General features: G+C 41.6%; 1 long non-coding RNA gene across 1 annotated transcript in view; it reads left to right on the top strand.

The window, feature by feature from the left end:
* Positions 1–263: 263 nt before the first annotated feature.
* LOC125891798 (uncharacterized) overlaps positions 264–22,270 on the top strand; it is a 33,934-nt gene continuing 11,927 nt past the window's right edge. Inside the window, exon 1 of the long non-coding RNA XR_007449657.1 lies at positions 264–377. This is a non-coding gene — a long non-coding RNA (uncharacterized LOC125891798). The remainder of the gene's footprint in view (positions 378–22,270) is intronic.

Below are 22,270 nucleotides of genomic sequence, written 5' to 3'. Positions count from 1 at the left end.
TCCTTGCAAATGCAGTCTTCCTTTCCAGCCATTCCCTGGAAAATTACACAACAATCACAGGGCAATCACTTCCAGCAGCGCTTTCAGTGGAGGAGCGTGAGGTAATCCAAGCAGAGTGTCAGCGGTTCAACGGAAAATAGGAGGATTCACTGGAAATACTGCAAGCGGCTGCTATCAGGGACACGGTGCCCTCCTGTCAACAAGCGAGCCAACACGTCTAATCTGCAGCATGAAAATGAGAAGAGCAAATGTGTGTGAGAGAACAGAGAGAGCTTTTGTGAGCCTGTGTTCCTACAGTGTTCCTGTTTATGCACCCGTGTCCATCTTTGTACACCCAGGCTCATAATTAATGCGGTCTTCTCTACATCGACTTTAAGGTAATTGCATGTGGGTCAAATCCCAAGACTTTTCCAGTGGCATCATGACTCCAGCATGAAACTCTGGCCTGCTAAACACAGTTACTTATCAGTGCTCATCCACACACAGCCCCCGAATGCATGCAGACACAACAGTGAAATAGATTGCATCATGCTTGTGTGTGTGCGAAAGAGAAAATATTCATGCACTCATGTGGTCTTGTATAGTAAAGGCGTGATAAATTATGCGGTTTGTTGGGTTCGGCAGGAATGAAAGAGGGAACAGAGACAGAGGGAGAGGAAGAGGGAAAGGGGAGGGAGGTTGCTGCTTTGCTCCCTTCAAAGCCTTGAGCCACATTGATCACTCCGTTCTCGTTTTCACATGAATATTGAGCTTTCGTCACAGTTCATGAACAAAGAGGCTGAATGTTCTGAAATTGTGCTATAAAAGACATGTGGATGTCATCAAAGTGTAACTATGAAGCAAGAACTCTTCTGGTGGTTTGTTACACAACTTTTCAATAAAATCATTATTCTCAGTATCACAAGAATCATGTGATTGTACTTTGTAACATAGACATAACATTATTTTTATTATTACTATACTAAGCAGTGAAAGTAGTATAAGTTGTATAAGCAGGGGTGTAGTGCTAGAGAGCATGGTTAAGTCATGGCTTGTTTTGAAGGTAGCCACTGTCCCTACGGTGGCAAGTTTACATACAATAGTTAGCTGTAACAAGGGATGTAAGTAAGTAAGCTGTAAGCAGAGGAGGGGCGAAGTTAGTCTACATATGGACAGCTGTCATTTGAGCTTCTTGGTAACAATTCACTATTAGCCGATAGCGTGCTGTCCTTGTGTAAAACATAACGTTCGTGGCGATGGATGAAAGACTGCGGATGGAGCATGCTGAATATCGCTGTCTGCATATGTACATGTTCATGCTTGCTGAACACATGTATTGACAAAGTACTGGCTTCTTACTCGTTAAGGTTTAAATTCACTTAAAATAAGAAGTGTAGTTGCCATTAACTCGAGTAATTTTTGAGTTATCTTCACTTCATTTCCACCGTGGTGTGTGTATAAGTATGTGGAGGAGGTCAGCCTCGGCACAGACCGCAGGTGAGAGGCTGCAGGATGATAATGAATTAAAGCAAAATATGTAAAAGTACCGATAAAAGAACCAATAACATTAGAGCTTATCAGTACTACAGTCTCTGATAATTTGGCCCCGGGGCTAATTTAGTCACTCGTAGTAAAGGGGGAGCTGAGTCGGAAAGCAAAGCTTTCGATTTACTGGTCCATCTTCGTCCCAGCCCTCACCTATGGTTGTGGACTCTGGGTAGTGAAAGAATGAGATTGTGGATACAAGCGGCTGAAATGAGTTTCCTCCATGGGGTGGCTGGGCTCAGCCTTAGAGATAGGGTAAGGAGCTCGGACATCTGAAGGAAGCTCGGAGTAGAGCCGCTGCTCCTTCATGTCAAAAGGGGTCAGTTGAGGTGGTTCAGGCATCTGATCAGGATGCCTCCCGCTGGAGGTGTCCCAGGCACATCCCACTGGTAGGAGGCCCTGGGGTAGGCCCAGAACAAGCTGGAGGGATTACATATCTCGTCTGGCCTGGGAACGCCTTGGAGCCCACCAGGAGGAGCTGGAAAGCGTTGCTGGGGAGAGGGATGTCTGGAGTGCTTTGCTCAGCCTGCTGCCCCTGCAACCCAGCCCCGGATAAGTGGATGAAAATAGATGGATGGATGGATGGATGGATGGATGGATGGATGGATGGATGGCTGATTTAGTACCAGGTTTCGATACCCATCCCTAGCTGTAAGTGACTACATGGTATGTAATAATAATCTTTTTCTTTTTTGTAATAAAGGGAGTGTGTTTTCAGATCAATGGGCCTTCGGACCAGTGGGTGTTTTTAGGATAAAGGACTGGCAGACAAATGGGCTTTTGGTCCAATGAGACATTTTTTGGACTAATGGGATTTTAGACTAATGGATCGTCAGACCAATGGCATGGTACCCTCTACTGTATGGAAATGGTACTACAAACAAAACATAAAGTTTCTTTAGTGACAAATAGAAGCTTGGCAGCCTCAATTTAAAATGTTACTCAACAAAGTATTTGCTCTCCGTCAGGCAGTTTGTCACAGATGAACACTCCCATCAGAGTGATATTACTGATCCAAGTCTGAAACAGACTGGATTTACTTCTCAGGCAGAGTCTGGGTACTGTTTTCTTTTGGAGTAATATTTATCATCCAAACTTCTGTAAGAGTAAATAAAAGAAATGTTGAGCCACGTCCCAAAATATTTAATTGTATTTCTCTCCGGGGAACACAATTTTAAAGGGTACTTTAAATGCTCCTGGCATCAAACTGTATCTTGTTACACAATTTATAAGCAGTGAACTGAATCACTGACTCATAAAGACTCATAAACTTTTCTTATTCTTCATTTTCAACCTCATCATCATCTTCCACCACCTGGCTGTCTGTCTCTTCGAGCTTCTGTTGCTTTACGGCTATCTATGCCTAGCAATGGGAGTATCATTTATTAAGGGCTGCCATATTCAAAGCTGAATGCATGCATAATGAATGACTCTTATGATAAAGAATCACAGCGCAGGTTGGTTTCTCCCACAGAGAACTAGGGCTGCTGTGTTTGTTCTCCCTGGCAGGCAGCTAAAGAATCTTGGCCAGTCTGAGCCAGGCAGCGAAACGTCTCTCTCTTAACAATATTTACATCTTATGACACATAGCTACGCCCACATTTACTGCTTGCTTGACCCCTGGATCATTCTTATATGTTTTATTCATTGCTGCTGTCACATGAATGTTTTATCGAGGCGTCTAGCTGTAGCCTTTTCTTTCAAATCCTGCACCCCTCACTGGCATCTCAATGTAAATATACAAGAATGAGTGTTGATCACAAGCTGTTTCAGTGGGTGTGCTCTTAGATTATCAACTCATTGCCTTTATGTATCAAATTAATTGCACAATCATTGTGTATATTCCCCCAGAGGCAAAGAGATTTAATTAGATATTCAATCTAAAAGGCTAACGAAACTGAAATATTCATGAATTAACATAAAAAAACTTTTAATGTCCTTCGGCGATGTTTTGTTTCATATTAAGTGAACACTTATTGATAAAGAAAATAAAACATGTACATTTATCTGTAGAATGTTCCTCGTCATTTCAGAGATGTATTGGGTTTAAACAATGGTACACAAAGTAAACAGTTCCATTACTTATTGAGTCAAAGTAGGCTATAGATACTCCTAGTCAAATATTACTCTAATACAAGTGAAGGATGTTAAAATACGGGAAAAACGAAATCAGTGGTTTCTTTCTAAACACATTATACATGTCAGAAAACACTACGTTGAAACCATTATACTGGTTTTTCAGTGTGTTAGTGTCCAGGATTTTTGGGCATGACTGAAATTATACCCAATGATGCACTAGTGCCATCCTTAACATCACCCCTTCCCCACTAGGCTATAAAAACTACATTACTACTAACGTGACGTCACATAGTATCAGGGTCATCTCGCTTATACCCTGTTTGTGAGTGGAATGAAAATCATTGAAGAAAACTTGAAATTAGTGACTAAAGGCCAAAACACACCGGTGCCATATGACATGCATCAAAACAGATGCCCCCATTATTCTCTATTTACAAACCCACACCGGCGGGTGTGTGGGTGTCGACGAGTGATGACTTGACTTCTCGCTATTGTCCTATTTTCCAGCGTCGCCGCCCTTGAAAAAGCCCTCCTTTTTCAGAGAAAAGCCTATTTTGTACTTCCCAGCTCCCGTAGTAGCAGCTCTGTTGAAGAGCAGAGAATAGGAACTTTGGCACCATTGGCATCGTTTGTTTAAATGCCGCTGTTATTGGTTGTTGTATATTTGAGCATCATTGATTAAAAGTAGCAATGGATGCGGAGTGATTGAGTGTTGAGGTAGAGAAAGTCTTGCGTTGTGTGTTTTCTTTATCTTCCTGCGTCTTCTTCTTTTGTTTCAATTGGCGGTTGGCAACCAGCTAGTCACATTACCGCCACCTTGCGGAGTGGAGTATGCAATAGAATTCCGGTTGATGCCCCGCAGAGCGACGCTTTCTGTGTGTGCTGGGGGCAGCACTTGACTTGCGTCAATGACACCGCCGTCGTGTGACACCGGCGGTGTGTTTTGGACTCAAGACCATAAACTCATAAGGAAAATCTTAGCATACTGTTAGACTTTTTGCAGCTAGTAGAGTCGCCCCCTGCTGGCCATCAGAAATAATGCAAATTTGAGGCACTTCTGCACTGGCTTCACTTTTCAGCGATTGACATGCACATTCACAAGTCTGACATACTATTGGCTTATCATGGTGTTAACAATCAACTGCTTCGACGGAGCAATGTGATCATCTCATTGTAGTCTTACACCGGCGCTAGCATCCCTGCACTGGCCACCTGTCAAATACAGGCTTGATTATTAGGTTCTTTTATTTGTTTTTAAAGCCATACATGGGCTGGCACCGCTGTACATTGCTGAACTTCCCTGCCCCTACTCCAACTCTCGACCTTTTAGATCTTCAGAGAAATGTCTTTTAATTGTCCCGTGATCCAGGCTGGTAGGTAAGGGAGATCGTGCCTTTGCAGTAGCTGCTCCAAAGCTCTGGAATAGCCTTCCGCTATCAATCAAATGCTCTCCCTCCATTGACATTTTTAAGGCAAATCTTAAGACATACATGGTTTCAATGACCTTTGGTTGTTTGTAGTGCTTTTACTATTTCAGTATTTTATCAACTTTTTACGTATGTAATTGTTTTATTCTGTTTTATATTTGTGTACATGTTATATTGCTTTATATTTGTGTGTCATTCCTTTATTTTGGACAGCTCTATGGCCAACTGTGGTTGTTTTTAAATGTGCTATATAAATAAACTGATTTGACTTGTATCTGGACGGAAGACAAATGTAAATCCAACTGCATTTTAGCTGAAGTTACAGATGAAGATTTAAGTCCATAAACTTTTACCTCAAAAAAATTTAAGCTAGTAAGAAAATATTTCATCTGGTCTACACTTTGGACCCGCTGGTGCCTTACAGTAAATCTTGGAATATGTTATTCAGTAAAATAATCATCTGATTTTAGCTTGACAGGAATAGAAAATATCTTGACTGTGCAAAGCAGAGAGTGGATTTACTGCAGCTGAGTTACACTGCAGCAGCTTTAATGCAGGGGAAAGTTCTGTTCTGTCCCATCCTGTCAACTCTCAAGGTGAACACGTTTCCCCATGTGACTGGGCTTGTACCTCGTGGGTTGGTGTCAATTTCACTGGCCCATACACTGGAGAGGTTGATCGCGAAGCGACTGCATTCCTCCCCTGGAGATTCCACCATTATCATTGCTTTATACTGGGGAGGATTGCACCCAGACCCCCTTGGTTCTTCCAGACTTAGCTCACTGTGTTGAGACTCAATACTGCCTGTAGCCCCCCTGAGACAGCAGCAGCATCCTTGGCTGCCCAAGAGCTCTCATCTGGCAGGGCCCTGGTCAAAAATTAAACTGTAATAAAGTTTTGTCTGAAGGTCTAAAGGGGAGTAAACTAATCACAGCCCAGGGGAAAGGCATTTACACTCACAGACATCACGACTTGGTGCTTTATCAACACAGATAAAGCACTGCAAACTGTATATAGATACACCATTGTAATGAAGGGGATTTAGGAAAGATTAAGGGCTTAAAACTTCAATGTTTCCCAGAAGTGTGTCCATTCAAATTAGGTCAATGGTATTTTAAGGATTATTATAAGATGACAGTAGGTTTAGACTAGAGAATTTAAGTGTACAAGTGTTAATTCTCTCTCAGGGTTTAGATGTCTGACTCAACCAATGACGTCCTTTCTCAGTTTCCCAGGTGAATTTTCTGCAGGAAACTCATTCAGAGTGCTCGCCTCGTTTTCTCCACGGTTCTGTGCATTCATTGTTGCTGAGGATAGTCGCGTTGTAAAGCACAAGATGTTTAGAGTCACATGAGGACGCGGAAACATTAGAAGGAACCCCAGCAGAGTCATGAATCTAATAAACAAAACAGATATGAGACTGAAATGTGTCTGGTTTCACTAACAGCAACTGACAGGGGAGCTTGTCAACTAACCAATAAGGAAAAAAGAAATTCTCCAAAACTTTGAATATATTAAAAGTCGCACAAAAACAGACAATTTCATTCAGAGTCCACCTAAAGTCTTCCTTTCTCTCAAAACACGTCATTCATACAAAACACAGGTAGTTTATAAAAGTGAAATCACAATGGAAAATCTGACCACAATCCTTTCAAAAACACCAAACACAATCATATTTTTCTGAACTCCTAACATGCGGAAATGAAAGGTTCAGCTTGTGGTCAACACAAACAGTGCACTAAAAGCTGCTGAAAGCTTCACAGAGCTGCAGACTGGACTGTTGACTCAACAGGATCTTTTTTGATTACATATTATTTGGAATGCATTAAAATATCAAAGTATTCAAGGGCATTTGTGCAAGTACTAAACACTCATATGTTAAAGGTTCCCTATGATGTTTTTGACTTCTAGCTGTGCTATTGAGCTCTGTGTCTACGAGTAGGTCTCCATTTTGTTTATGTTGTACGCACACACGAGTATACATGTGGGTAAAAGCTACAGTTGGTATATTGCCTTGTAGCATTCTCTGATGGCAATACTGCATGTAAATGAAAACAACCAATCAGAGCCACTAAGGAGCCACTAACACAGGCGTCAGTCACTGCTCATAAACTGTGGTCAAATGGTCATACTTGGCAGCACTGATCAAATATGCATCAACATTCTGTTCCTGCATCTGAAATGTTTTCAGGAACATATTCTAATGTACTTTTTAGCTGTAGCATGAGAGAGTTTGTACCTAGCCCTCATGTTGGATGCAATTGATTGGAGACCAGGCACCGTCTGACTGACTTTATCATTTTACAGCTAAACAGTGGGGTCCATGTCATTGGTCCGACAGCCCATTAGTCCGACGGTCCGCGGTGCTGAATGGCTCCCAGTGGGCGTATTTCTACCTTGATGGTGCGCCATGACCGGCTCTGGGTCAGCTGGGAAAGGCTTGAGGCGAAGCAGGCTCACGGCTTATGTGTTTGTCACTTTCTTTTTCATTTTAACCCACACCATGATCTTTTCCTAACCCTAACCCTAACCAAGTGGTTTTTGTGCCTAAACCTAACCAGACCTTAACCACAGGGCATCATGATGATTTCAGAACAGCAGGACTTCGGAACAATGAGTTTAATATGGTTGGAACAATGGGATGTCGGACCAATGGGCTGTGGGACCAATGGGCAGTTCCCAAACAGTGCACTAAAGTGTGTTTAAGAAAACATTTGAGGTGAGAAATAGGCAATGCAGAAAAAGAATCTTGATTCATATTTGATCAGCGCTGCTTAGTTTGACAGTTTGACCGCATTTCACAAGCTGACATGATTGACAGCTGTGTGAGAGACCCCTTGGCTGCGTTAGAGACTTCCCTGGCTGCAGTCTGAGTCTAGCAAATGCCATTAGAGGCAGTAGGAAGAGGAGGACTATCACTTTCAGAGACTGTCTCATATACTTTCAGAATATAGTGACACAAAGTTACTTTCATAAAAGTTACCAACTGTAACTTTAAGGCTCATTTATGCTTAACATTAGATACGTATATTGACACGGAATGTCTGTACTCTGGGTAAATGTTGACCATATTTATGCACATTTCTGAAAGCGTCAACAGTAGAGCAAGATAAAAACATGTTAAAAATGGCAGGACAGATGAATCAGTAATGGGCTGATAAGAATTCCCATTCACATGTTGGGATGTATTCAATGGCCTGACAGATCAATGCTGTCTACACTGCTATCTCCATTGAAAAGGTACATTATTAAGACCTCCTCCAGCATCACCATATTTGTTGTTGTCAGGAACTTTGTTGTCAGACTCTGTCCTCTAGTACCATCTATTTGATGTATTTATGTCAGCATAAAGGATGCATGGAAGTTTGTGAACAGATCTATTTTTATCTGTAAAGGGAGTATAAATGAGCCCTTACATGGTACACAGTCCTGCTAATGGTTTCACACTATTCCACAAAACTACAGGTGGTGGTAACATGACAAGATGTGCAGCAATTTGCAGGCAATATCCAGGCACTAGAAGACTGCAAGCAAGTAAAGTATGATTTAAAATACTTTAAAACTCAGCTTTGCAAATGTTGTATGAGGATAGACACAGTGAATTCTGATGAGTAAACATCGCTTTTGTTTGTCACATGACCCTTCCGTTGCATAAATAAAGTCATGTTTTAATACACAGTGTATTGTATCATTCGAAGTGTGGGTCTGCAGTAACGTGTCACTATAAATGAAATTTTACAGCTTATGACCCTTATGGTTGTAATCAACACATCTTTGCCAAAATGTAGGAAAAGACCTTTGCAGACACACACAACACACACACACACACACACACACATATGACCTTTCACAATACAGTGCATTGCTTCAGGTCCTGGACAACACTGTGCATTTACGTCACACTCTATAGCACCATGGCATCCCCCACTGTGAAGCTCTCTGGAGAGAACACACACAATCACACACAAACATACAAACCTACACACACACACACACACACACACACACACGCACACACACACATTTGTGCTCATCCTGGCCAACAGAGACATCTGGAGCAGGAACATCAGAGTGATGCCCCTGCAGAACAAATGCCTCGGGCTGTGTCACATGTAAATTCAAATGTACATGCACACAGTGCAAAAAAAAACAAACACCATCAAACACCTACAAAAATATACAATGTTGAAATCTCTTCAGGTTAGGTCAGTTATAATAATCACACAGTGAGGTCTCTCAGAATCTTGCAGAAGAGCTGAAGGTGGACAGGGTGTACACTAAGACATGTGAGGTCAAGTGTAAGCGTGTGCGTTTATGTAGAATAGTTTCATGCTGCTGATGAATTGTGAAGACAACGTACATAGAAATAATTTCAGTGCCACACTGCACAGTATCAGATTAAATATTCAGCAGTATTTTTGGTGTTGATGATAGAAACTGATCCAGGGCCGGTCGCTTGTCTTTTTTATTCCCACATGAATAAGTAGATGATTACAATTATACAGTGTAATTATAAAATAAGGGTGTTGTGAACGCTCTTTGCTCGTAATCATAAATAATCCACAGGAAATTACAACATAATGCTCAAATGTCAACTTCAATCAGCTTCATGCCGATATTAATAAACAAATTTCATAACAGGCCTATAGATGGGTAAATAACACGACAACAGCTAAACAATATAGCTGTGTGAATTATAAATTAGCTCTAGTCATTGGAATAATTCACTGGAGTTAATTAAACTTGATTCCCCTCAGTATTCTTGTTAAAACTAATTAAATGCGGTGGTAACTGACATTTTCTAAGTCTGTCAAGAGATCCGGTTAGATAAAGTGGCAATTAGAGTGACAAGCTAGAGCGCAACAGCTTTTGAAGTCCCCAGCTTTAATGCTGCGGCTTTAATGGTAAAATGTTTTGTGCTTACTAACTAGCTGCCTGCCTCATGGTTCAAAGCCTCCAGACTTGCTTTTGAAAGTTGCTGTTAGTGTCCCTGTATGCAAATACATCACTTTGACATTTATTTTTTGGCGTGTCAGCAGAATTGTACAACATCATGCAGCGCTGCTCCTTTAAAGGTTTAATCTGTGGATCTCTATTGTGGGGGGTCCTTTGTGTCTCTCTTGAATGGCAGACCATTGTTTGCGTCTAATATCCTAACGTTTCACATACTCAGGTCCAGTGGAGCTTTATGACACTCTGCTGCTGTGCATTGAAAAATGTCTTTCTTATCATGAAATCACACCATTATTGCGCAATGTCCTTCACTTGTCTCTCTCCTTTCTTTTACTCTGAATGCCTGCACCTTTCAGACAGATAAGACTTGAAGAATTATCATGGCGGGATTCAAGATGTCAAGACTTTCTGTCTAAACACAATGTTCAAGTCAAAGAAATACTTTAAAATATGCTCTTTAAGAGTAAAAATAAACCACCTGACTAAACCTTTCATTGCTGGAAAACCATATTGGATAATGTGATAAACAGATTTGTCTCTCAAAAATGGAGGAGTAAAACAAAAACTATATGTGATACAACTGAACAGCAGTGGCTCTAAGGGGACTGAGATTCCTGCTTTATGCAGGACCGCACAGCATTTCTATCCCTTGTCTCGAATTCCTACATATTGAGACAATGTCCTGCATTTTTACCGGCTCTAGTTTTCAAAAGTCAAACCACTGCAGAACAGACACTTTTCTAAAGTCTGGCTTTTATCCAGTGGCTGTGAGGAAAGCAGGGAAGGCTGTCATCACGGGGCTATGCCTGATGTCTATCAAACTGCACGCACATGGGTCAAGTGCAGGTTAACCTGTCACTGTCTTTGTGACGCTACAGCCAACGGGGAAAATCGCGAGTCACCACGAAGTCACAAGCTATGCAGATTCAGGCGGGATATGATGGGAACTACACACAAAGAAAACTAAACACAGCCACATCAAAGGGGCACTATCAGAGAGCTATTTGTGACATTTATTGAGTTAATTCAAACAAGCTCTTTGTCCCACATTTTGTTTGTTGGGATCTGGTCACACTAAGTGGCTCTGTTTCCAAAGAAATGAAGATTGCACAACCACAAACAAGAGTTACATATTACAACTCTATGGTCCCAGGACGAGGAAACTCCAGGTGTATGTGCACTGAAACTTGCACAGCAGATGCTATTTGCACCCAGATGTCCAAAGCCAACACTGCTATCTCCACCTGGAGTGGAATAGCCGATGTGGCTATTTACACCTGCATTTATATTCCTGGCCATCCTAAAAAGTTGAAATGATGATAATGGTAACACAAATGGGTCTATTTAGCTAGTCTGCTAAAATTTATGTAGACAGTGTGCATTCGCCAGCTTTATACACCCTAAAAAGGAGACTAATAAGTCAGCTAAGTCTGAAAATAATATGGAAACACTGACTCTCACAGGACTCAACCCGCAGTCTCCTGTGTAAAAGTTCCAACCCATTCATCCACCACATCTTACTTCCTCTGTGGACTGCGTCACCTGGCTTTCAGGAAGTACATTTGTAAGCTTTTTTCCCATAAATTTACCACTTTAATCTCTAACAAAATCTGAGATTGGCCAGCATTAGTGACCTCTTTGCTCTAATCCTAACCGCTTATGACCACGATGCTCACCTGGGTGCAAAAGACACTCTGAAGGGACAAACTTAGTCAAGCATACAGTTTGTGGTGACCAACAGGGCTCAATGGCCCTCATTTATGAAATAAATGTAAGGCAGAAAACTGGGCGTACGGTCATTTCTACGCAAAGCTCCACATTTATCACTGCAGACGTGAGCAGAGGCTACGATCAAAATGAGTCAGCATGGACTCGCAGCGCAGCATAGTAAATCTGGCTGAGTTGGAGAATTGTTATTAGACCGTATTCTGACTGGCATCTAAGTATTTGCAGACACATATTAATCACTTTAAAAAACTATAGTCACCATATGGACATGCACTGACAAACCAAAGGTCAAGGTCAAGGTCAAATTTATTTATATAGCACATTTAAAAACAACCAGAGTTGACCAAAGTGTTTCACAAGCATAAAAGAAACTAACAAAAGTTAGTCAAGATGTCAAAGATCAGCTCACATTAAAAGCCAAAGAAAAAAGGTACGTCTTAAGGCCTATTTATGCTCAACGTTAAATACAGTTCCGGATATGGACGGAGCCTTCTGTCCGTGCTCCGTGTTCATTTCGTCCATATTTCTGCACGTTTCCATAAAGCTTACAGCTTTTCCTATTTCATCTTATTTTGTTATATTTCTCCCTCTCCCATCTCTGAGAGCGTCCAACCTCCCGCCGCCTGCTCCCGTCTCAAACATGGAGGCCTCCCTCCCCGCGGAGCCCACCCGCCCGAGTTTGTTGTTGTCATAAACTTTTGACTCTGGGCTGCCCCCTGGTGGATATATTGGTTAACATCCATGCCAACGTAAAAGACCCATGGAAGTATGTGGGCAGTGACGGTAACATCGCTTGAAACGGACGTATACATTTTCGTACGTAAAGGGAGCATAAATGGGCCATTATCATCAAAGCATGTAAATATCATAAAAATATATATCATTAAAAAGAAACGAATTAATCCTGCAACAGCGTCATTATTTAAATACAAGTAGCCGAGGTGATTAAATCTTTACCAATATCCAGCTCAGACACATGTCTGTGTCTCCTTTGCCACCTGTTGAATATAGTCTACATTACTAATATGAATAGGCTAGTTTCTTCTCTTGGCCGTATTATATCTCCCCATGTTGTAAAGTTTAGGAGCAAGGCCTCTAAACCAAGAATATAATGGGGCAGGATATGTAAATGGCAGTTGTTTTCAGCCACATTTATCAGCACCCCATCACTGCTACGCTGTGATCAGCGAGATACAAATGTTTCATGAATTACACTTGAACCCTATTGTAAGATGATTTCCACGCTCTGATCTGCGCTGGTTTCTAAGATAGACTGATAAATGATGGCTGCTCTCTTAGCTGAAGTAAATGCAAGCAGCAATGACTCTAAATTGACAACAGCCAGAGAGGAATAAATTTGAGCAGCTGCTCCAAAAGGGTGTCAGGACCCTCCAGCGGGGTGTATCATGGGGCACCACAGCTACCAGTCAGACACAGATGGGGTGATGCAAAAGGCCTTCCAAAAAGGACGCATTAGATGGAACGGAAGTAATGAATAATTTTGGACGGAGGGCAGGGCACCTAGATGATTCTCTCTGTCTGGTCATGCCTCATGGACACTGACTGTGGTTAAGGTCACAGGTTGTCATTCCATTCTGGAGGATAAAGCCTCGCTCAGGCCTCACTGTCAGTGCAGACGATCACCACAGGGAAGAAATACTGCAAATAGTCTGCTGTCAGTGGATTCCGGATGCCAACAAGAGTGTGATCAGAGTCGGCACGTGGCATTTAAAGCATGCAGGCTTTCTGAGATGGCCAAGCCAGGGCAGAAAGTGATGCTGTTGTTGGCTGTCGCTGGAAAACACAGTGATACATGAAGACAAATCACTGTTTGGAACCCTGCGTAGAAAATCCTTTAAATGTGTTACACTCGTCTCCTTGAGGCCTGTTTAGCCAGGCAAGTGTTGCTGCAGACAATCCTATGGAGAGTGTGTCTGCCTTTAATCAACTATATGCTGAGAATCGCAAACAAGAAGCAAGGAAGGAGAATCAGCCTCGGATTAGTTCAGCAGGGATCACAATACTTGATTCACTTTGAAGAGGAGATATTTTATTCCTTAGCAAGGCCCGTAATGTAGTCTGTGTGTGTTCGATGTGATTCTTCAGCTCAGAGAAGGAATGCTGAAAGCCCCGATATGTGGATGTGTTGGGGGTCCAGATGAGCCAATGCAGCTTTGATTGAGGGCTCTTTTGAAACATACTCTTGGGATGCAACTCTTCAAAAGCTTCTCTGAGAGAGCACTCCAATGAGGCGGTGCTTGGAACAAAAATGTGTCCATTCATATTATGTGGCAGTGAATGAGAGGGATTAAAAAACAGCTTTTAGAAACTTAACCAGGTGAAGAAAACATGAAATGTGTTACTTCAATTTATGTATTTTTTTCATTAGAATAACACCGGGTGCTCAGTTTAGCATTCCCCAAACAACTGCAAACATCCTCTGTCATCCATCTTTGGTAGTTCAGTTCTTCAAATGTGGAACATGAAATATTACATAATTAATGCCCTGTGTAGAATAAAACTTTCATTGTGGGCACTGAGGTCTGAGTGAGAACACTATCGCCCAAGGCGCCGATCTATTTCCAGTTTTTACATTTTCACTTTGATGTAAACACCAGGAATGAGACAAAAGGGCATGCTGACCATTACGCCAGGGCCCCCTGCATCCAGACCACTGATGACATCTGGGTGTGATTTCAAAGTGCAGTGAGGAGCATTCATTCTCTTCGGAATCACAAGGGTCAGTTTGCGGACAAAACACAGGTTTTCCATTACACTCCTTCAGAGCTGGTGTCGCCTGCAGTTGGATATTATGGGAGTGGGAGGCCTATCAATCACAACGCAGCCTGTCCCAGGTCTCTCAACACCCAGCTAGCCCAATACTGTCAGCCATGAGAGAAGAATTGACCCAGAAAGATTGTGGGTAAGAGGTCTGAGATAGGGAGTATGGCATGAAAATGGCCTGTGATTTTTTTTTTTCTTTGAAGAAAGAGAGTTGCAAGAACAGGGGCTGGGAGACCAAACAAAAGTCTCACAAGAATGAAATTCAGCTCAGCCTAAGGGCTTGGTTATGCTAGAAAGAACTAGTTTGCGCTTTGTGTCATTTATCCACATCAGAATGCGGAAACCTTGATAGCTGTTCAAAATGGCCACTCTCACATGCGGAGTGAAAAGCGAGTCATCATATGTAGGGGCGTGAAACGATAATCTTTCAAATGCGGAAATAAAGGAGTACATTTTCAGACGGTGTCTCCTGGGAGGGATTCATGATATTGCACTCATTTGTTCACACAAATTGATGTGCCGAAGGTTTTTGTAAAGAATAAAAGCTCTTGAGAGAGAGGTACAAATACAGCTTTCTTTTTCACGTCTACACACCTGGCCAATCACTGGGTGACGTGGGCGTGCTTGTCAGATGGTCGGTTTCAGAAAGGTCATCCGACCAATCAGCAAACACTTCTAATGGAGCAGACTAGCACCTAATGCCTCATTAGCCCTATAAATCCTGGGTTATTGCTGTAAAGGAAATAAGGTAGCTTGGTTTTTAGGGAATACATTTTATCATCATACCCAAAGTCAGACAACTCAAAGATGTCTTTTTTATTCCTCAGTGTGCAGTTTATAGTGTGAATGGTGAACTCAAATTATGTTTTAGAATTACATTACAGTTGTGTGTATAAGCCTGCTCAGAAATAGGCTTTTATACAGAGTGTGTTTGTAGTCGTCAGAGGTGGCAGCACACTGTGACTGTGTGCACTTCAGAACCTGACTGAACTGTTTATGTTCTGAACACCGTTTAAGGGGAATATGTGCTCAAATGTATTCCTAACTTCACTCAGTTGACAGTTTATTAATTACACTTTGGTAAAACTAATGTAGTTTAAACAGCTCTGCAATAATTCCATCCTTTGTGAAGGTTATAATGGTCAGCTTTTAACCTAAGTGTTCAGCAGGTGCTGTTGAATTGTTCTGCGTTATAATGAAGAGGTGTTTCTACCATTTAGTCTTCTTTGTGTAAACGGTTTTCCCTGCTCTCTAAGGGAGCGACAGCACATTGTACAAGGGCCACAAAATCTCTGTTTGATGGTCCACAGCAAAGCAAAGACCATCAAGTTAAATTACGCCATTGCTCGAGTGCTGGAGTTTCCCATTTGGCCATTGCTTTTTCAAAATGAATAGGCGTGACAGTGTTTCCGCGAGTAACATTCTGCCATTTGCGATTTATTTACCTCAACTGCAGAGGGTACCACCATGCTTCAGAGGTTTAATAGCAGTCAGTCATTTGCATGGGTGGATTATGAGACAATGAGTTGTTGGACAGACATGGTAAAGGCCCATTATCTTTGCTACATAAGAGCAACACACAGATTTTATCATGGTTTAGCCTTTTTTTGTTATTGTTTTGCATCTCTTTGTAGTCATTAAACATCTCTCTGTGGTTTTGTGTCTCTTAAAAGTCATTTTATGTCTCTTTGAGTGTCTTCGTGGTTGGTACGTGTCTCTTCGAGTGACATTTTGTAGGTGAGGGCCAGGGGGTGCCCTGACACTTTGGGCCACTGGGCTTGTTCCCGGTAGACCCACTTAGCAATCCATCCATGGTCATTTGGGTTAAAGTAGTTAATACAATCATAAGTGATTGCCTGAAACCTTTCATCCTGTTGACAAGACGCTTTTAGAAGGTTCAGGTAACCTTTGTCATTTCAGTTTTATCTAGTCAAGAAAAATTTTATGAATGGTGGGTGGAGCAGTAGATCAATTAAGCTTTTGTTGGTGCAGAAAAAACTTTGTATTGTTCAGATAGAGTTATGGGTTTTACATACATTTAAAAAGCATGGGGCATGCATGTAAAGTGATATAGTAATTATTAATATAAGGCTTATGTCCCTTTGTTTATGTGTTTAAGTGTATGTGTTTTGCAGCACAGGAGGACATTTGCGATAGAAATAGGAAAATGAATAAATCCATTAAAACACACTGGATTGCCCTAAAGCACAAGTAATTTCCCCCCCTGCATCTTACTATTCTCTGAGCCAGGTGTTGTCAGGTTTGCCCTGCAGAGAGAAACAGTGATAGTGGTGATAGTGAGGAAAGACCATTCATTAGTCTATTTATCCAGAATGTTCAGACCTCTCGACCACGCCATAAAAATCATTCATTAGTCTAGTCCCTGATCTCACTGTGCGGCCAGTGGCCACTAACTGTTTGTCTTGCCCCAGTGTTTTCTGAAGTTGACTCAACCTTTGTGAGAAAATTGCCTTTGTCCAAAGCCTGCTGAGTGACTTTGTACAATGTGTACAGTGTCCGTGTGTGTAACATGAAGCCAAGCTGAGAGGCAAACATAGCTGACTGATCCAGCACTCAGTCAGGGATTGACTTCTCTTTTTCCATCTCATCAATCCTACCATGCCTCTGTTGCACCACCCTTTTATCCCTTCTCCTCATCTCACTCCAGCAGAATAAATCAGAATAGAGAGATAGGTACTCACCCAAATAATCAAACGGCTCATGAGATTTTGCACTGGCAAATTAGTCTGGATCTGTTACAATAGCCACACAGTGACATTGGTTTGACTTTCTAAGGAGAGAAAAACAGTTCCACCGCTGAAGACATTTTCTTGAGTGTCAGGGCTGCACTTCCATGTCGGCATACACTCGGGACACCGTTACCCTTGTCACACAGAATTAGATATGCGCCACAACACAACTGATTATCATAACACATAACTGTGATTAATAATATACGGCATACGGAGCATAATTATATAGTAGATCAGAACTGGCCATGTTTTTATAACCTGCCTCGTCTCTCTCCACAGAGTTGATAATTAACCCTCTCTTCAATGTTCTTGGCTCTTTGTCAGTGGGACCACAGCAAGGGAAAAATCACAGGAATGACACATAATGCATGCAAATAGTAACTAGATATCATTAGGAAGATTAGGAATTCATAGGAAATTCTCTGTGTATGTGTGTGGTTTTTTGAAAAACCACACATCGTAGGCATTTTTGGACCTCTCAGGGGGCTCTCTGAGAGGAACTGCCCACTGGAGAGCTCCCCCAAGAACTGCAAACCTTCAAGGACTCTTTTTCTGTTCGTATTTACACTTACAATAGGAATGCTGAAGTGACATAAGCCAGCCAGCAGTTGGTATAGCATTGCCGCTTTTGCTTTGACGAGTCAAAACTGCATTGTATTTCCACCATTGCATATATGCTCAGCCTGGAATTACCTGTTGGTCTATTCGTCTTTGTTTTCTTTCACTGTTTTCATTACGAGCTGGTGTTTGTGTATTGTGTTGTCTGTGGTTTACTGCATAAGGGTTCTGGCAGTTGCGAGTGCAGCATTGACTGTTCGACCAATCACTGTACATTTATGACGTCTGGACCAATTATTGCACACTTACAATATACACAGTTCTGCTTGTACAGGGAAAGTACCTACTCTTAAATAGGAGCTAAAGAAGCCCCTCAAAACAGGGTTCTAAGAGCTACGATTATTCCTAGTTCTTGTGGTGCAGACACAACAAAAAGGGGGGTTCTTAGAATGATGAAAGATGTCCTCTGGTCTTAAAAAATGTCCACTGACTGTTTACACCAATATACATTGTTTTATTTGTCTTGTCAGCTAGGAAGCAGCACATGTTGAATGACTGAGTAAATACAGAGACAATGCATGTGGTGATAGGTTTTTGATTACAATCGGGTCAAAACCCAGCAAAAACACAAGTGCTTGCATGTTGGTGTATCAAAACAGAAACAACCACTTATCAGAAATTGTACGTTTTTATTATGCGGAAGTCCCCACAGGATGAAAGGGAATGACATGGAGAATACCAATGCTGAATTTGTTGAGACAGTGGATGGATAGATGAGGCCAACAAGAAATGTGCAAGGAGAGCTAAAGGTGAGTGAACTTGATCAGAACAAGGTGAACTTCAGATGAGCTGGGACTCTTCTTTAAAACCTGATGTGAAGCGGATCATACAATAATAACTCTCACTTACTATCCATCAAACTAGTTTGCTGTTAGCCACGTTAGCGGCATGGACCGGTAGTGTTGGTCTGTGTGTCAGTTGGTCCAACATCTTGGTCAAGACTAAAATATCTCAAAAACTACTGGATAGATTGTCACGAAATCTTAAATGGCCATTCGTTGTCTCCAGAGGATGAATCCAACTGACTTTGGTGATCCCCAGATTTTTTTTATAGTAAAACCATGAGGATAACATTTGGGGGATTTGAGTTAGATATTAAAACAGATAGATTAAAACAGATTAGATAGATGGCCATGGAATTTGTTCCACTCATCCATTCTCTTGTCACAATGAATTGTAAGAACTTTGACAATCCCCCTGACTTTTCCCTTTAGCACCAACAACAAGACAAAGTTAAATGTGTCCAAGTTCTAAACTGAATACCTGCGCAACTAATGACATGGCAAATGTTAGCTCTGCATCATAACTCACAGCAAGTCTTGTCCATAAAAACACATGTAAACACTGCCTTAGAACATGGACAGATAACAGTAGCGTTAAAGTGCAGAAGGGCTGGAATAATATACTGTGGCACTTCCATTTATTTCCTTGTATACATGTGCTTCTATTGAGTCTTGAATATTTAGAATGCAGCAGACAGAATACAGCAATCACAGCAGACTAACCAACCATATAGCTTAAGTGGTAAAGAGAAATCAGCAAGTGTTCCCTCTCTCTGCCTAAGTTGGCCAATATGTTTCTGGCCAAACCACGTTCCTCTCAACAGTACTTGCAACACAGCCCGTCCCTCTCCATATGCTGCTTTTGATTACTGCAACAACCCATTAAACACACACAAACACCACCACACACACACGCCGACAAATCATGCTGCTCACAGCTGTTTTGGCGCGAAGTGGATGTCAACAATGGGCCTATCAGTGATTTTCCTGGTGACAATTCTACACACTTTGAAATAAAAGTGCTAACTGGATCTTTGGCTTGTCCCCATAGGAGACACTTTTTGGTTCTTGGTAGAACCTTTTATAAAGGTTCCACCAAGAAACCTTTAAGGGAATTCTACCTAGAACCATCGCCTTGTTGAAGTGCAATGTATTGCCGGGAAACTTGAGGTCCCTAGTATTCATGTAGTCACTTGACACGCACCACCCACCCAAATACCATTGTGGACCATGACAAAGAGCTTAAGGCCTTGACCTGGCCTCCAAATTCCAGATCCAAATCCAATCAATTTAGATTTGGATCTGGAGCCAGAAGTGAACATTGATTATCTTGTCACACCACATTGTAACAAGATAATCAATGTTATTCATTTCACCTGTCAGTGGTTTTAATGTTTTGGCTGATTGGTGTACCTAGAACCATCTATAAAAGGTTTGACCCAGATCCCCTTGTGAGAGGTTTTACAGAGAACTCTTCTTTGGGTCCAGAACTTTTCTACCTTATAAATGTGCTAACAAGAACCCACCCAGGAGGTTCTATCAAGAGCCATTTTATATTCTAAGGGTTTCATCTAGAATCCAGTATAACCAGTATAACCCCCTGATTGGGTTATACCAAAGACCCTTTTGTATGCCACTTACCATGGCTTCGGTAAAAAGGCCTTTGCACACTGAGTCCGTTTTTTTTTTTCTGATGCATTTTTTTTTTTAAATCTATCAACCAAACAAAATTGTTACGCACAGGAACCTTGCACGCTGATTCTGAGGTGTTTTATTGTTGTAGTTGTTTTGGGCTTTGGTTGTTTTGAAGCTTTGGGCTTCATGACAAAGGGCTGATGTTGTCCAGCACATCCCACAACACTCATGGTTTAGGATCATGTTTTAAGGGGGCAAGGGTTTTGTGACATCACTACCATTACAGCCTTGACTTTTTCATTGCGCAGTTGACCTCAACTCCACCAGGATGCTCAGTGTCAGAGTGACATCTACATTTAAAAATGCTTCTTAAAACATGAGTAAACACATAAATATTTGAAGGTGAGGGTCTTTTAACACCTTAACAATCCTGGAAGAACTCTTTCCTCCAAAAGGGTTCTTTGGATAAAAGAGATTTTAATGGAAACTTTGTCTCACCAAGAACCCTTGAAGAGTCCTTTCTTCAGGAAAAGGATTCTTCAAAAGCACATGGTTCTTGGTAGAACCTCAGCCCATTAGGAAGAACCTTTTTGGAACCTTTGTTTCTAAGACTGTATTTCTGGACTTCACACTAAAGAATACACTGATACGTTCTTACCTTTAATAAAAATCTAACTGAATCAGTTGAAAATACTGCATATATGAGTCTCAAGTGAGCTCCGTCTGTTATGTGTTAGTGCGTAATTCATTCAATAAACATATGCATTAACCATCATCATCATCATCATCATCATCATCATCATCACCACCATTGCCTTTGCTGTCAGTGTAATAGTCATCATTGTTATCACCTTTCCATGATTCATTACATCATTATGTATCCACCTTTATACGCACTGTCCTGCTTTAGTGTGCAACAGTGCCTGGGTGCTCTGATTGAGATTTATGACCAGGGAAGCAATGATTATGACTCCATTACACAGAGCCCGACCACAGGTACATGTTACACTGACTTTCCACATGTTCGTTGTATGAGCCCACATAAATGAGTGGGCCCACTTCCAGTCTGCACCAACTGTTCAACTGTCATTTGGAGGCAGGATAACAGATGGTGGTTTGTGTCTCAACCGTGATCGCATTTGAGAAATGTTAATGGGTTGGTGAACATTTGCACGCAAAAATGTTCTGTAAGGTAGTTAATGTGACCAACATGGGAAAAAAAAGAACGTCAGCAATGCAGGAGTTGAGGTAAAAGCTCACAAGCAGCAGAACAGTGACATTACTGTTTCACCCAAACTGATTCATGCAATGAGTTCACACAGCGGCTAAACACTGCTTATAGAGATCAATGCAAGATGAAACAGCACAAACCACAGGCAGCCAAAGATGCATCATTTTCACTGGAGAAGACCACTGGCTCTGGGTTGTCTGACTCAAGGGTACAGACCACTGGTAGGCAGCCCATGACCACCTCACTTCCCCCTAAGTCCAGATCCTTTGGGAGATGCAGTGACATTATGTTTAATAACAGCGTACAAAAAATAATACTTCATCATTTACTGAATAAGCATCTACAATATGATACCAAACAGTGGAATTAAGTACTATGTTTCCACCATAGCCCGTACGATAAATCCAGTTCGTCGATGAATGGACAAGTGTTCATATTTGCCCTCATTAAGGTTGTACGCAGGGATTAGTTTTGTATAGTCTTTCAACAATATCCGAGCAAATTCTGTACGATTAATCTAATTACACTGCACGTCTTTGGCATCTGTACATGTCTGTGTACAGCACCCACAAAGACATGCCAAGTTAATCAAGCTTTTCCTGGCTGATACCAGCCTAGTATTACAGCATGTGACTTTTTTTTAATTACATTTCTGTGTCACGGTGACAGAATAACAGGATAAGACTACTCGCACTTGGTGTTTTTCACTTCTATTTCACCACCGCAGACTTAATTGCCTCCACCGACAACTGCTGT

This window comes from Epinephelus fuscoguttatus, linkage group LG7 (assembly GCF_011397635.1).
Source record: "Epinephelus fuscoguttatus linkage group LG7, E.fuscoguttatus.final_Chr_v1".
Taxonomy (NCBI): Eukaryota; Metazoa; Chordata; class Actinopteri; order Perciformes; family Serranidae; genus Epinephelus; species Epinephelus fuscoguttatus.
Note: the sequence above shows the minus strand (reverse complement) of the source record. Positions and strands in the feature narration are given on the sequence as shown.